A 14,748-nucleotide genomic window follows, 5' to 3' on the forward strand; every position below is an offset into this window, starting at 1 on the left:
AAAAGGGATAAAGAAGGACACTATATACTGTTAAAAGGAACCATCCACCAACAAGACATAACAATTATCAATTTGTATGCACCAAACAATGGTGCTGCAACATTCATAAAACAAACTCTCCTCAAGTTCAAGAGTCAAATAGACCACAACACAATAATTATGGGTGACTTTAACACACCGCTCTCTCCATTAGACAGATCCTCTAGACAAAAGCTGAATAAAGAAACTATAGAACTCAATAGCACAATCAATAATCTAGACTTAACCGACATATATAGAATATATCAACCATCATCAAGTGGATACACGTTCTTCTCAGCAGCACATGGATCCTTCTCAAAGATAGACCATATATTATGCCATAGGGCAACTCTCAGTAAATATAAAGGTGTGGAGATAATACCATGCACCATATCTGATCATAATGGAATGAAACTGGAAATCAATGATAAAAGAAGGAAGGAAAAATCCTGCATCACCTGGAAAATGAACAATATGTTACTGAATGATCAATGGGTTACAGAAGACATAAAGGAGGAAGTAAAAAAAATTCTTAGAGATAAACGACAATACAGACACAACATACCGGAATCTATGGGACACAATGAAAGCAATTTGAAGAGGGAAATTCATTTCCTGGAGTTCATTCCTCAAAAAAAGAAAAAAAAAACAACAAATAAATGAACTCACACTACATCTTAAAACACTAGAAAAGGAAGAGCAAAACAACAGCAAATGTAGTAGAAGACAAGAAATAATTAAAATCAGAGCGGAAATCAATGAAATTGAAACAAAAAAAAACATTGAAAAAATTGATAAAACTAAAAGTTGGTTCTTTGAAAAAATAAATAAGATCGACAGACCCTTAGCCATGCTAATGAAGAGAAGAAGAGAGAGAACTGAAATTACTAACATACGGGATGAAAAAGGCAATATCACAACAGACACTACAGAAATACAGAAGATAATTAGAAAGTATTTTGAAACCCTATATTCCAATAAAATAGAAGATAGTGAAGATATCGACAAATTTTTTAAGTATTATGATCTGCCCAGATTGAGTCAGGAAGACACACACAATTTAAACAGACCAATAACAAAGGAAGAAATAGAAGAAGCCATCAAAAGAATATCAACCAAGAAAAGCCCAGGACCGGATGGGTATACAGCGGAGTTTTACAAAACCTTCAAAGAAGAATTAATACCAATACTTTTCAAGCTATTTCAAGAAATAGAAAAAGAAGGAGCTCTTCCAAATTCATTCTATGAGCCCAACATCACCCTGATCCCGAAACCAGACAAAGACACTTCAAAGAAAGGAAACTACAGACCAATATCTCTAATGAACTTAGATGCAAAAATTCTCAATAAAATCCTGGCAAATCGAATACAAAAGCATATCAAAAAAATTGTGCACCATGATCAAGTAGGATTCATCCCTGGGATGCAAGGCTGGTTCAATATACGGAAATCAATAAATGTTATTCGACACATCAATAGACTTAAAGATAAGAACCATATGATCATCTCGATAGACACAGAAAAAGCATTCAACAAAGTACAGCATCCCTTTATGTTCAAAACTCTAGAAAAACTAGGGATAACAGGAACTTACCTCAACATTGTAAAAGCTATATATGCTAAGCCTCAGGCTAGCATCATTCTAAATGGAGAAAAACTGAAGGCATTCCCTCTAAAATCTGGAACAAGACAGGGATGCCCTCTCTCACCACTTCTATTCAATTTAGTTCTTGAAATACTAGCCAGAGCAATTAGACAGACAAAACAAATTAAAGGTATAAAAATAGGAAAAGAAGAACTTAAATTATCACTATTTGTGGATGATATGATAATATATCTAACAGACCCAAAAGGGTCTACAAAGAAACTGCTAGAGTTGATAAATGAATTCAGCAAAGTGGCAGGATATAAAATCAACACGCATAAATCAAAGGCATTCCTGTATATCAGCAACAAAACTTCTAAAATGGAAATGAGGAAAACCACTCCATTCACAATATATTCAAAGAAAATAAAATACTTGGGAATCAACCTAACAAAAGAGGTGAAAGATTTATACAATGAAAACTACAGAACCCTAAAGAGCGAGATGGAAGAAGATCTTAGAAGATGGAAAAATGTACCATGTTCATGGATAGGCAGAACTAACATCATCAAAATGGCAATATTACCCAAAGTTCTCTACAGGTTTAATGCAATGCCAATCAAAATTCCAACGGCATATCTTGTAAAAATAGATAAAGCAATCATGAAATTCATATGGAAAAACAAAAGACCCAGAATAGCAAAAGCAATTCTAAGCAGGAAGTGTGAATCTGGAGGTATAGCGATACCAGATTTCAAACTGTACTATAGAGCAATAGTAACAAAAACAGCATGGTACTGGTACCAAAACAGGCAGGTGAACCAATGGTACAGAATAGAGGACACAGAGACCAATCCGCAAAATTACAACTTTCTTATATTTGATAAAGGGGCTAAAAGCATGCAATGGAGGAAGGATAGCATCTTCAACAAATGGTGCTGGGAAAACTGGAAATCCATATGCAACAAAATGAAGCTGAGCCCCTTTCTCTCGCCATGCACAAAAGTTAACTCAAAATGGATCAAAGAGCTTGATATCAAATCAGAGACTGCGCCTGACAGAAGAAAAAGTTGGCTCCGATCTACATACTGTGGGGTCGGGTTCCAAATTCCTTAATAGGACGCCCATAGCCCAAGAGTTAATAACAAGAATAAACAAATGGGAGTTACTTAAACTAAAAAGTTTTTCTCAGCAAGAGAAACAATAAGAGAAGTAAATAGGGAGCCTACATCCTGGGAACAAATCTTTACCCCTCACACTTCAGATAGAGCCCTAATTTCCAGAATATACAAAGAACTCAAAAAATTAAACAATAAGATAACAAATAACCCAATCAACAAATGGGCCAAGGACATGAACAGACACTTCTCAGAGGAGGACATACAATCAATCAATAAGTACATGAAAAAATGCTCACCATCTCTAGCAGTCCGAGAAATGCAAATCAAAACCACCCTAAGATACCATCTCACTCCAGTAAGATTGGCAGCCATTATGAAGACAAACAACAATAAGTGTTGGGGGAAAAGGGTACAGTTGTACATTGCTGGTGGGACTGCAAATTGGTGAGGCCAATTTGGAAAGCAGTATGGAGATTCCTGGGAAAGCTGGGAATGGATCCACCATTTGACCGAGCTATCGCCCTTCTCGGACTATTCCCTGAGGATCTTAAAAGAGCATACTATAGGGATACTGCCACATCAACGATCATAGCGGCACAATTCAGAATAGCTAGACTGTGGAACCAACCTAGATGCCCTTAAATAGATGTATTGATAAAAAAAAATGTGGTATTTATACACAATGGAGTATTACGCAGCACTAAAAAATGACAAAATCATGGAATTTGCAGGCAAATGGATGGCATAGAGCAGATTATGCTAAGCGAAGCTAGCCAATCCTTAAAAAACAAATGCCAAATGTCTTCTTTGATATAAAGAGAGCAATTAAGAACAGAACAGGGAGGAAGAGCATGAGGAAAAGATTAACATTAAACAGAGACGAGTGGTGGGAGGGAAAGGGAGAGAGAAGGGAAATTGCATGGAAATGGAAGGAAACGCTCAATGTTATATGAAATCACATATAAGAGGTTGTCGAGGGAAAGGGGCGGGGAAACAAGAGAAAGAACTGAACAACAACAGATGAGGTAGAGAGGGAAGATGGGAGGGGAGGGGAGGGGGGATAGTAGGAGTCAGGTTCATAGTTTGTCTTTGTTCCAAGTTGTGAGCAACACCCTGCTCCTTTGCTCTCTTTGGGAGACCTCATTTCCTGCTTAGCTGGGAAGACCAAGGCCATGTGATATGAGGCCCTCAGCATCCTCACGCTCTCCTATCTTTAACTCTTGTCTATCAAGTCTCAGAGAAGAAAACAACCTGTCTCCTCCTCCCCAGAGCAAACCATGTGTTCCTGGTTTACCCAGAGTGAGATGGCCCTACATCTCAGCAGGATGGTTACCATGGTGGACACTGAGGATTCCACGTGTTGGTGAGGATGTGTGACCGCAGCCACACTCACCCTGCTGGTGCAGTGGAATCTGGTGTGACCACTCAGACCCCTGTCTGGCATCGTCGATACTGAAAACATGACTTCCTAGTATGGAGCAGTTCTGTTCCTAGATATAGACCCCAGAGAGTATTCATGCACATGCAGGAATATCCAGCAGCATTGCCCTTAGGAGCTCACACTGGATACACATGGAATGTCTGTTGTCAGTGGGACAGACAGACAAATCATGCTGCAGTCAGCCATGGAACACAGAGCAGGAATGGAAAACAACAAATGATTGTGACAGTGGACAGATGTGGATGGATCTTATTGACATGAGGATGGGTGAAAGGGGCCAGACTCAGAGTATCTCATGTCTGATTCCATGTAGATGCAGCTGCACAGCAGGCCAACTCATCCATGCTGGTGTTCTTGGGAGGAGGCAATAATAAGGAGGGAGTCCACAGGAGCCTCTGAGTGCTAGAGACTGAGTCTTCATTCTGGTGGTTACACGTGTGCATGCATGTAAACCTCCATCAACCTCTCCATGATAACTCACATACTTGATTGAATATGCTATACCTCCTTAAAATAAATAAAAAGGAAACATTTCAATTACATTTTCATTTCTTGAACATCTCATTTGATTCATTCAAAATACCTATTTGTTCATTTTGGTAATCTTTGCTCCTCTATTCAGATTAGAATTCTTTCTTATGAAAGATACTCTGATTTATTCAAATAGTTTCATATTTGGGGACTTTGCAGGTTGAATTCCATTGATAATTGGTTCTCTTTACTCAGTGAATGGAGCTGGTTCCTTGTGAGCCTATGTGTTCAGCAAACAGTAGGAAGAACTTAGTACGTGCTGTTTGAAGTATTCTACATGGATTAAGCTATGTCGTCTACAAACAACCCAACAAGTGTGCACTCTTATTATCTCCATTTTACAGGTTCAAAATGAGGCACAGGGAGAGTGTCCTGCCCCTAAAACTAAAACCCAGGCTGTCAGCCTTCAGGGTCAAAGCTGCGGGCATCTGTGTCACCCTGCTCCTGCCAAATGCTGAGAGCATGTCCTGCTCCTTGAGCTCTCTTGGTGTTGGTTCTTCTATTCAGATTCCTAAATCTACTTCCACGTCTGCATCATTCTCAGTGTGTATTAACTGGAGGAGAAGTTGGAAGGGTTATCATTTGTTGTAGATTTTAGTTTTGGAGAAAGTGCCCTGAACTAAACATTGGGAGGAAGGTCAGTCCCAATTGTGAAGAAGTGGGTCAGAGCAGACACCTGTATCACTGGAGAGTGTTCTGGTAGGTCCCACCATGAAGGCGCAGTATTTGGCTGTGAGGGCCATTCTAGCAGCCAGTGATTCTCCAGGCTGCTACCTGCACAGGGCCCCAAAGCTGGGAAGACACAGGCTGAGGACTATTGTGGAGGGGAGGCTGTCTGTTGTAGGCAGCAGTCTGATGAGTTTCCTCTGACCCAGGCCTGGCAGCTGCCAAGAGCTCCCATCCTGAAGTAGTGACTCACACGTCACAGGTTGTCTCCAGTGGCTGTAGGACTTAAAGATATAATGAACCCCATAAAAGTAGCAGGGGGTATAGCTCAGGGGTAGAGCATTTGACTGCAGATCAAGAGGTCCCTGGTTCAAATGCAGGTGCCCCCTACTCAGGCTTAATTTTGGCCTTCCCTTATTAAGGGATAAGCTGGTACCTAAACTGTGCATTAATCCATCTGATGGATGAACCATTTGGCTGCACTCACTGGGTGGTAATTGGAGGCAGCTGGGGTATACCTGGAGGAAGTAGCCACTGGGATATCACTGGGGTTTAAATTTTGTTCCTGTGTGGCTCAATCACTGTCTCTGCTTCCTGCCTGCCATGAACTGAGTAGATTTCCTTTGGCACACTCTTTCTCTATGATACTCAGCCTAATCTGTGGCCCAAAATACAGGAGTCAGATAACCATGGACTGACCCTCTGAATTTATGAGTCTAAAATTAACTTTTATTTTTTAAAAGGGGTTCTTTTGAGGTATTTTGGTCACCATTATGATTTACATATGAGGTGTCCCCAAAAAGATAATGTGTGAGAAAACACAAGGAGGTTTACAGGTGAAATGATTGCGTTATGAGAACCTTAACATTATCAGTGCATTGATCCCCTGATAGGGTTTAACTGGTTGGTAACTGTAGGAGGTGGTGCATGGTGAGAAGAGGTGGGTGACTAGGGACTTGCTTTTGGGGTATGTATTTTGTCCATGGTGAGGGGAATCTCTCTCTGCTTCCTGGAGTGATGTCCTGACCTGCTTTCCTCCACTACACCCTCTGCCATGATGTTCTGCCTCACCTGGAGACCTGCAGAATGGAGCTGGCTGGAATGGAATGAACCTCTGAAACCACGAGCTCCACACAAACATTACCTCCTTAAAATTTTTCTTGTCACGTGTTTTGGTCTCAGTGATGAAAAACTGACTAAAAGAGTCACAGTAGTGAGAAGCTGACTAACACAAGCACAGATCAAAGCAATAGATCAATCCTGTCTCTGACTCAGATCCTTCAGAGAGCTGCTAGAGGCACACGGGATCCCTAGGTCCCTTCCCAGAGGATGGAGGTCTCAGGGGGAAACCAAGATCAAAGCAATAGATCAATCCTGTCTCTGACTCAGATCCTTCAGAGAGCTGCTAGAGGCACACGGGATCCCTAGGTCCCTTCCCAGAGGATGGAGGTCTCAGGGGGAAACCAATGTTTGCTCTTGCCCATCCCAGACCCCAACCTCAAGTACGAATTAGAATCACCTGGACAGTCTATCAAAGTGCCATTTCCCAGTGCCACCCTCACCTCCAAAGGGTCTGCTGAGCAGCCAGCTCTTGTACTCTGGCTCCTCTGGTTCAGTGTAAAGGAGGTTCCTGCTGCAGACAGCCACCATTTTTAGGCCCCACCCTCAGCCAGGTTCTAAGGAGGAGGAAGGTGCTGGTTACACCTACAGGTGTGTAAACAGGAAGGGGCGTGGCCTAGGGGGAAGGAAGTGTAGGATGGCTGACATCAGCAAGTGCACATGACCAGGTGAGGAATCCTGGGTGTGGCCATCCAGGTTTGAGGTGCTTATTACACATGCATAGCAGCAGGGGGTATAGCTCAGGGGTAGAGCATTTGACTGCAGATCAAGAGGTCCCTGGTTCAAATCCAGGTGCCCCCTATTTATGCTTACTTTTGACATTCTCTCCTACACAGATGCCTCAGCTTCCTCTTCTTCTTTAGTGCACACCAGTTAAACATTCTTTTTTTACCACAAGCAGCCAATGCTGAGGCTATGGTTGTTCTTAACCCCATGTTTGAATTAGAATCACCTGAACAGTCTATCAGAGTGCCATTTCCCAGGCCCCACTCTGCACTCATTTTAGCACAATAATTTACAGGGAGAGGTTTGTCTCTTGTCTTCTTTTGCTGTTCTGTGGACAGTATTGTGATTGTGAAGTGGGAGACACCAAGTGGGGCCTTGAAGGCAGAGTACTAGTATAATTGGAGAGAAGGACTATGGCACTTGTCCCTGTGCTATGCCATGCCAATCCTGGACCATATAACTGTACTTTCATGTGAAGAAAAGGAAACTTCTGGTTTAATTGCTCATTAGTGTCTTGTGTGGATTTTGGCTATTTGTGTGTTCAGATGCACAGTCAAGTCTCATCCTACACAAAACCCCAACCCAACCCTCACTCATGGCTATTTCCTCTCTAGGTCTTAGAACCTGCAAAGTCCTTGCTCACACCTCTCCTCATTCCTACATCTTCTTCTTGCTCTTACTGAACCTATTCATTATCCTCATGTTGACCCTCTTCTCCTCCGTCTCTCTCATGGCCATGATCCTAGGCAACCCTGTGGCTCTCCTGTTTGTGTACCTTACAGTTGCCCCTCAGTCATGACCTCAACTTCTCTGAAGTTCTTGCCTGTGGCCTCTCCCCTCCTCACAGCTCTTTTCTTTTTCCATGGATGGAAAAGCTGGTGGCTGTTTCCACCTTTGCTTTGGAGTCTCCAGTCTTTGCTGGAGTAAAGAATGGAGCCAGAAAAATGGTGCCATGCAAATCTGTGCCAGAGAGACCTCAACTATCACCCTCTGTTAATGAACAAAGGTTTAAATTATGTCATTATGTTCTTTTCTTCTTTTTTTTTACATAATTGGAGAGTATGTATCAGGAGTAGAGCATTTGACTGCAGGTCTCTTGTTCAAATCCAGGAGCACCCTGCAGTATCACCTTCTACCTACCTGATTTAGCAGTCTCCTTATTAGAAAGGTTTTTGGTCATCTTCCCCACTCTCCAGAGACTGTGATGGCTTCTCCAGTGTGCCTCCTCAGCATATTGAGGAGGTATGGTCACTCTTTTCCACAGTTTTTCACCTCTGTGGCTATAGCTTGTGCTCACCTGAAGCTTGGAGATAATTCTGTGCCTTTCAACAGGCAAGGGCACTATCCAATCCTGGGCTCAGCCAAATGTTTTTCTGATTACATTATGGAATCATGAAAGTTTAATGGGGCTGAGAAAACCCTTGCCACTGTTCATCCTATCATCCAATAATTCTAATTGGCAGGAAAATGGTATTGGAACTTACACTTGTATTTTTAAGTGACTTTCAGGATACAATACATATGAAAGTCAAACACTAGCAAGTACACATGTGAAGGTGATAAAATCCAGGGTGTGGCCAGGAAGGTTTAGAATGCTTATTAGACATATGTAAGCAGTAGGGGGTATAGCTCAGGGGTAGAGCATTTGACTGCAGATCAAGAGGTCCCTGGTTCAAATCCAGGTGCCCCCTCATTTTGCCCTCAACAAACACAATGAAGAATTCAATTAAAATTGCTGGTAAATGGACTGAAATACAGAACATCATGTTAAGTAAATTAAGCCAGACTCTGAAAAATCAAGGAATGTTTCCTTTCCTATGTGGAAAGAAGGTGTGTAAGTATCAAATATTATAAGGATAAAGGGAAGATCAGTGGAGTAGATGTAGGAAACAGAGGGAGAGAAAATGGATGGGAAACAGGAGGATACAGGGAATGAATTAACAAAATCATGTTATATGTATATATAAATGGTACCACAGAGAATTTTGCCTTTATGTATGTAGAAAGCATCAATGAAAAATAATGTATGTAGAAAGCATCAATGAAAAATAAGTGAGTGAAAAAAAGATCAATAGAGTGGAGACAGGAGTATAAGGGAGGGTAAGAAGGGGAGATGAAATGGTAACCAAGTTTCATATATGTTTGATTTTCTCAAAATGAACACAACTTATGTACAACTTTAATGCACTAATGAAAAATAATAGAAAAAACTTTTACTAAAGAAGGGTAGAGTTGACATTTGTGGGGAAAGAAAAAAAAAAGGAACCCAAATCGCTTATTTCTAGCAGCCATAAGAATTTCCAGGAAGCCCCAGGCAGTATTTGATTCTGCAAGACTGCTAAATTATGATGTAAATTTAATTCACAGCTTCCCTGGTGTGACAACTTCAGGATCTGATCTGGAAAGTGAGATCCCAAGGATTGTCATGGAGATTCATAGGATTTGTAGAACCTGCAGGTTTCCTAATCAGAAGAGCTCCAACCCTCCCTGACAGCTGGAGGCCCTCCTGCTCTCCTGCTGAGCTGATCCTATTCCTCCTTTGCTTCTCCTCTTATCTCAGCCCTACTGCCTCTATCTTTTAATCAAGAACTTGAGAAAATTCCAGGTTGCCAACTCCAGAGTCACACCTTGCAGGTGGAGGTTTCAATGCCAAAATAATGACTAAACTATGCTTATTCATAGCAGAAAATCAGAGGAATGTATATAGAAATGAATTCATGACAGCCGTGGACCAAGGAGAGAAGAAAGTAATGTTAAACTCCACTGAGTTTCTTATTGTTTTGATTCTGGGTTCAGTGTCTGACCTGAGAAGCAGAAATTAGTTTTATGGTTGGCTCAACTTGTTAGTTCAAACTGAAAGTCAAAATATTTCAAAAATAGGCATATTCTCAATATGGTGGGTTGAATAAAAAGGGACTGTACTGGGAATTAATACTGGACATTCAAAGCAGATCAGGGACTCAGGAGGTTGGATATTACAAAATAAATAAATAAGAAATCCCAGCCTCATTGCTCCCAACCACTGCCAGCAGTGCCAATCACAACAGTCCACCCACAGGCAAAGTGGAGGAATAAGGAAATTAAAGGAACACACATTTTTAGGAGGTTTTTGGCATGTGGATCCTAGATCCTAGATCGAAGACAGTGCCATGCTAAACAAAATAGTGTACTGCACAATGTCCTTGTGCAGGAAAGAAGCTGCATCTCTCCCTTTATGCTTGAGGAGGACAAAGGAACCATTCTGTAGCCCTGGCATGGGGCTGGCAGCCAGGGGATCCAACTCCTGACAAACCACATATGGGCTCAAAATACAGGGCTGGCAAATGCACACTGCATGATACAGAGAGTGCCTAAGTGACCAGGTGAAAATCAAACACAGATAAGGGTTTACACAGGGCAATAGAGGTCATCAAAAACCAACATGCTCCCCTTCCCCATGAGTCTGGTGGCTCACAGGACAGGTTGTGAGAGACACAATGGCCAGCTGAGAGTTCTTAAGGGCAGGGACAGGAGATACAAACCAAAGTAATACACAGTCTTTTCAATGAAATAATATCAGAAAGTTTTCCAAACCTAAAGAATGAAATGGAAAATCAAATACAGGACCCCAAATACACAAAATTACAAAGACCCACACCAAGCCACGTTATTATGAAAATGCCTAACATATAGAATAAGGAGAGAAAATTAAAGGCTGCCCAAAAAACCTGACAGGTCACATTTAGAGGGAAAACAAACTGGATCTCAGCAGATTACTCAACCCAGACCCTCAAAGCTAGGAGGTCTTGGAATAGTATATACCAAGCTCTTTAGAAAATGGATTCCAACCAAGAATACTATACCCAGCAAAATTAAGCTTCAAAACTGACAATGAAATTAATACCTTCCATGACAAAGAGAAGTTAAAAAAATTCACAACTAGGAAGTCTGCACTACAATACATACTCAATAAAATATTTCATAAAGAAGAAATAAGAAATAAAAGTGAAAACCAGCAAAGAGAGGAAACTGCCATAGAAGAACAGTCAACCACAGAAGAAATCAGTTCAAATTAAAAATCAGAAATGATGGGAATAAAAATCATTTCTCAATAATAGCACTAAATGAAAATGGCCTAAACTCATCGATCTAAAGACATAGATTTGCAGACTAGATTACAGAACCAGAGCCAACAATATGCTGCCTACCAGAGACTCACATCAAAGGCAAAGGCATCCACAGACTGAAGGTAGAAGGATGGGAAAAGACATATCATTCATCTGGATCTTGTAAACAAGTAGGGGTTCTATCCTCCTATCAGACAAAAGTGGTCTTCAAGCCAACGTGAATAAGAAGGACATTTCTTATTGCCTGAAAGGTACCTGAAATTATACTACAGAGCTGAAGTAACAAAAATGGCATGGTTTTGGCACCAAAACAGACATGAAGACCAATGGTACAGAATAGAAGACACAGAGAGAAACCACATGATTACAGTTAGCTCATACTAGAAAAAAGAGCCATAAACCTACATTGGAGAAAAGATAGCCTCTTCAACAAATGGTGCTGGGACAACTGGAAATCCATATGTAGCAGAATGAAATGAAACCTCCCTCTATCACCCTGCACAAAACTTAACTCAAAGTGGATCAAGGACCTAGGCATTAGAACAGAGAACCTGTACCTACTAGAAGAATAAGTAGGCCCAACTCTCCATCATGTCAGCTTAGAAACCAACTTCCTAAACAAGAGTCCTAAAGCACAAGAAGTAAAATCACAAATCAATAAATGGGATGGTATCAAACTAAAAAGCTTCTTCATAGGAAAGCAAACAATCAAGAACTTGAAGAGAGAGCTACAGGATGGGGAAAATTTTTGCCACCTACACCTCAGGTAGAGCATTAATCTCCAGGATATATAAAAAACTCAAGAAACTTAACACCAAATAATGCATTAAACCAATCAATAAATGGGCAAAGGAACTGAACAGGCAATGCACAGAACAAGAGATACAAAATGGCAAAAAATATATGAAAAAGTGTTCAACATTTCTAACAATTAGAGAAATGCAAGTTAAAACTACACTGAGATTTCATCTCACTCAAGTCAAAATGAGAATTATCAAGAATACAAGTGACAATAAAAAAATTCAGTTGATGAGGATGTGGGAAATAGGTACACTCATACATTGCTGGTGGGACTGCAAATTAATGCAACCCCTCTGGAAAACAGTATGGAGACTCCTCAGAAAATGTGGAATGAGATCACCACTTGACCCAGCTATTCCCATCTCTGGTTTCTACCCACAGGACTTAAAACCAGCATACTACAGTGACTGTTTATAGTAATTCACATGAATGTTTATAGTAGCTCAATTCACAATCATTAAGCTATGCAACCAACCTAGGTGCCCCTAAACAGATAAATGAATAAAGAACCGTGACATATGTACACAATGGAATATTACTCAGCCTTAGGAAAGAATGACTTTATGACTTTTGCTGGTAAATGGATGGATCTGGAGATATCATGTTAAGTGAAATAAGCCAATCCCAAGAAACCACAGGTCAAATGTTCTCTCTGATATGCAGATGCTAACACAAGGCAAGGCAGGGAGAATAGAAGTTTAGTGGGTTAGACAAAGGGGAATGGAAGGGAGGGAGAGGCAATAGAAATAGGAAAGACAGTAGAATGAATCTCACATAACTTTCCTATGTTCATATAAGTATCCACCAGAATTTTTCATATAAGAATCCTCATCATGTACAACCACAAGAAGGGGATACTATTAGAATATTTTACACTTCATGTATGCCTAATGTCAAAATACATTCATGAGTGTTTTTTTTGTTGTTTGTTTTTTTTGAGAGCTGAATAGACAAAGCATTAGCAACCTTTATTAAAAAACACTGAGACTGTGTGTGATGTAAAAAGATCTCTTGGCCTCTAATATTCCACATATGGGAAGCAAGCTGAGATAACTGCTCATTCACCAAGGCACATATTTGCCACTGACTTCATCATAAACTACAAAGGAGAATAATAAAAAGGGGTTCTCTGAAGGTGGAGCCAGGCAAGTTCTTATGCAGAAGGTCTGAATTGGAGTCAGTCCCAGGTAATAGAATCAGGACCTAATCAGGGAACCTTTCCTAATCCTGGGTGGTTATTGTTGGCACCACTGAGTTTTGAAGTGGTTATTTATGTATTATCATGGTAATATGCAGGAACATACTGAAATTGGTATCTAGAAGGGTGTTCCAGCTGTAACATCAGATTATAAAATATGACATATCCCATTTTCCCAGTATGTATGCACAAGGCCTGGGTTCAATCCCTAGGACCACAAAAGAAAGAAAAAATAATCTATTTATTTGTCCCACTGGATAAATTTGTTTATGTACTTGTTGTCGAAGTGGCTGATATGTTGTAGAAGTGGCCAGGACCCAGCCTCCCTCCCTCTCATATTTCTCAACTTCTGAGTGAAAAGAGAGGGAAGAATTCCATTTATTGAGGGAATTGAGAATGTGCATACAATCATACTGGGTAGGAAAGAGCCTGAAGACAAGAAAGAGTCCTCTGGGGACTGGAAAGTGACCTCCTGGCCTGAAGAGGGGTCTCTTGTCAGGCTGTGGTGCATGTGCAGTTTCCATCAGGGAGGAAGGAATAGCACTCACAGTGCGCCGTGGAGTCCTTGGGCGTGGGAATAGGTGACACATGCTAAGGGGAACCCAGTCAGTCAAGGGGTCACAGCTCAGGGATAGAGCATTTGACTGCACAAGAGGTCCCTGTGCAATTCCAGGTGTCACCTACTGTCGCGACCCCTTGCCCGCAAGGAAGACGCAACTCAGGAATCTTCTTTCAGCAGTTTATTCAGGCCCTTGATATTTCTTCTTCTCCCTCTCGGATGCCCCTCCCAGCCTTAATAAAGCATCCCAAGCCCCAATGCAAAGCTGCCACGTGGAGCTTTCTCACAGGGTGGTGAAAAATCATGTGCCAACTCTCCCAGATAAGGAGTTGTTTGTCACAGACCACAGCGGAGCCAGCGTCATCTTGTAATGGCGACCATAATCTGCAGAAATGGCAGAAGCGGCTCACCACAGTTCCCCCTTTCTGTTTTCTTAAAACAATACAGGCGAGAGTAGAGGTCCTATCCCACTGTGCAGAAGTGGCTGCATAGTATGGCTCAGTCCTAAGGAGGGCCCTTCCCCAGATCTGAGGCCATATCAGCCGACGCCTTTTTTCGTGGGGCGGGGCGTGGACGCGTCGAACCCGCATGCAATAGGACATGCTCTCCTTGAGGTCCACATCAAGGATCACTCAAGTGCAGTGCCTTGCCTCGCATCCTGTATCGTGATGATGGTGGACGAAGGGGGATAGCTGAGGCTGAACTGTGGCTGTTTATAACGACAAACAAGTTGACAGCACCCTGAAAGAAAGGCACGAACTTCAAGGCGATAGAAAAGCACTAGTGTGGAAACCCATCTGCGTGCAATGGCAGTAAGACCGGCAGAGTGCAAGGGCTTTCCAACACTAAGAGAATAACAAGGAAAGTCATGTCG

The 14,748-nt window shown here is 41.5% G+C and overlaps 3 non-coding genes across 3 annotated transcripts; all 3 read left to right on the plus strand.

The window, feature by feature from the left end:
* Positions 1–5,682: 5,682 nt before the first annotated feature.
* Trnac-gca (transfer RNA cysteine (anticodon GCA)) lies at positions 5,683–5,754 on the plus strand. Its single transcript has one exon. It is a non-coding gene; the product is annotated as a tRNA-Cys (tRNA).
* A 1,459-nt stretch (positions 5,755–7,213) lies between these two features.
* Positions 7,214–7,285, plus strand: Trnac-gca (transfer RNA cysteine (anticodon GCA)). The gene has a single exon. It is a non-coding gene; the product is annotated as a tRNA-Cys (tRNA).
* Positions 7,286–8,829: 1,544 nt separating this feature from the next.
* Positions 8,830–8,901, plus strand: Trnac-gca (transfer RNA cysteine (anticodon GCA)). The gene has a single exon. It is a non-coding gene; the product is annotated as a tRNA-Cys (tRNA).
* Positions 8,902–14,748: the final 5,847 nt, after the last annotated feature.

The sequence above is a fragment of the Marmota monax genome, unplaced genomic scaffold (genome assembly GCF_021218885.2).
Source record: "Marmota monax isolate L192 unplaced genomic scaffold, Marmota_monax_Labrador192_F-V1.1 WCK01_AAM20220418_F8-fsc00193, whole genome shotgun sequence".
Lineage (NCBI taxonomy): Eukaryota > Metazoa > Chordata > Mammalia > Rodentia > Sciuridae > Marmota > Marmota monax.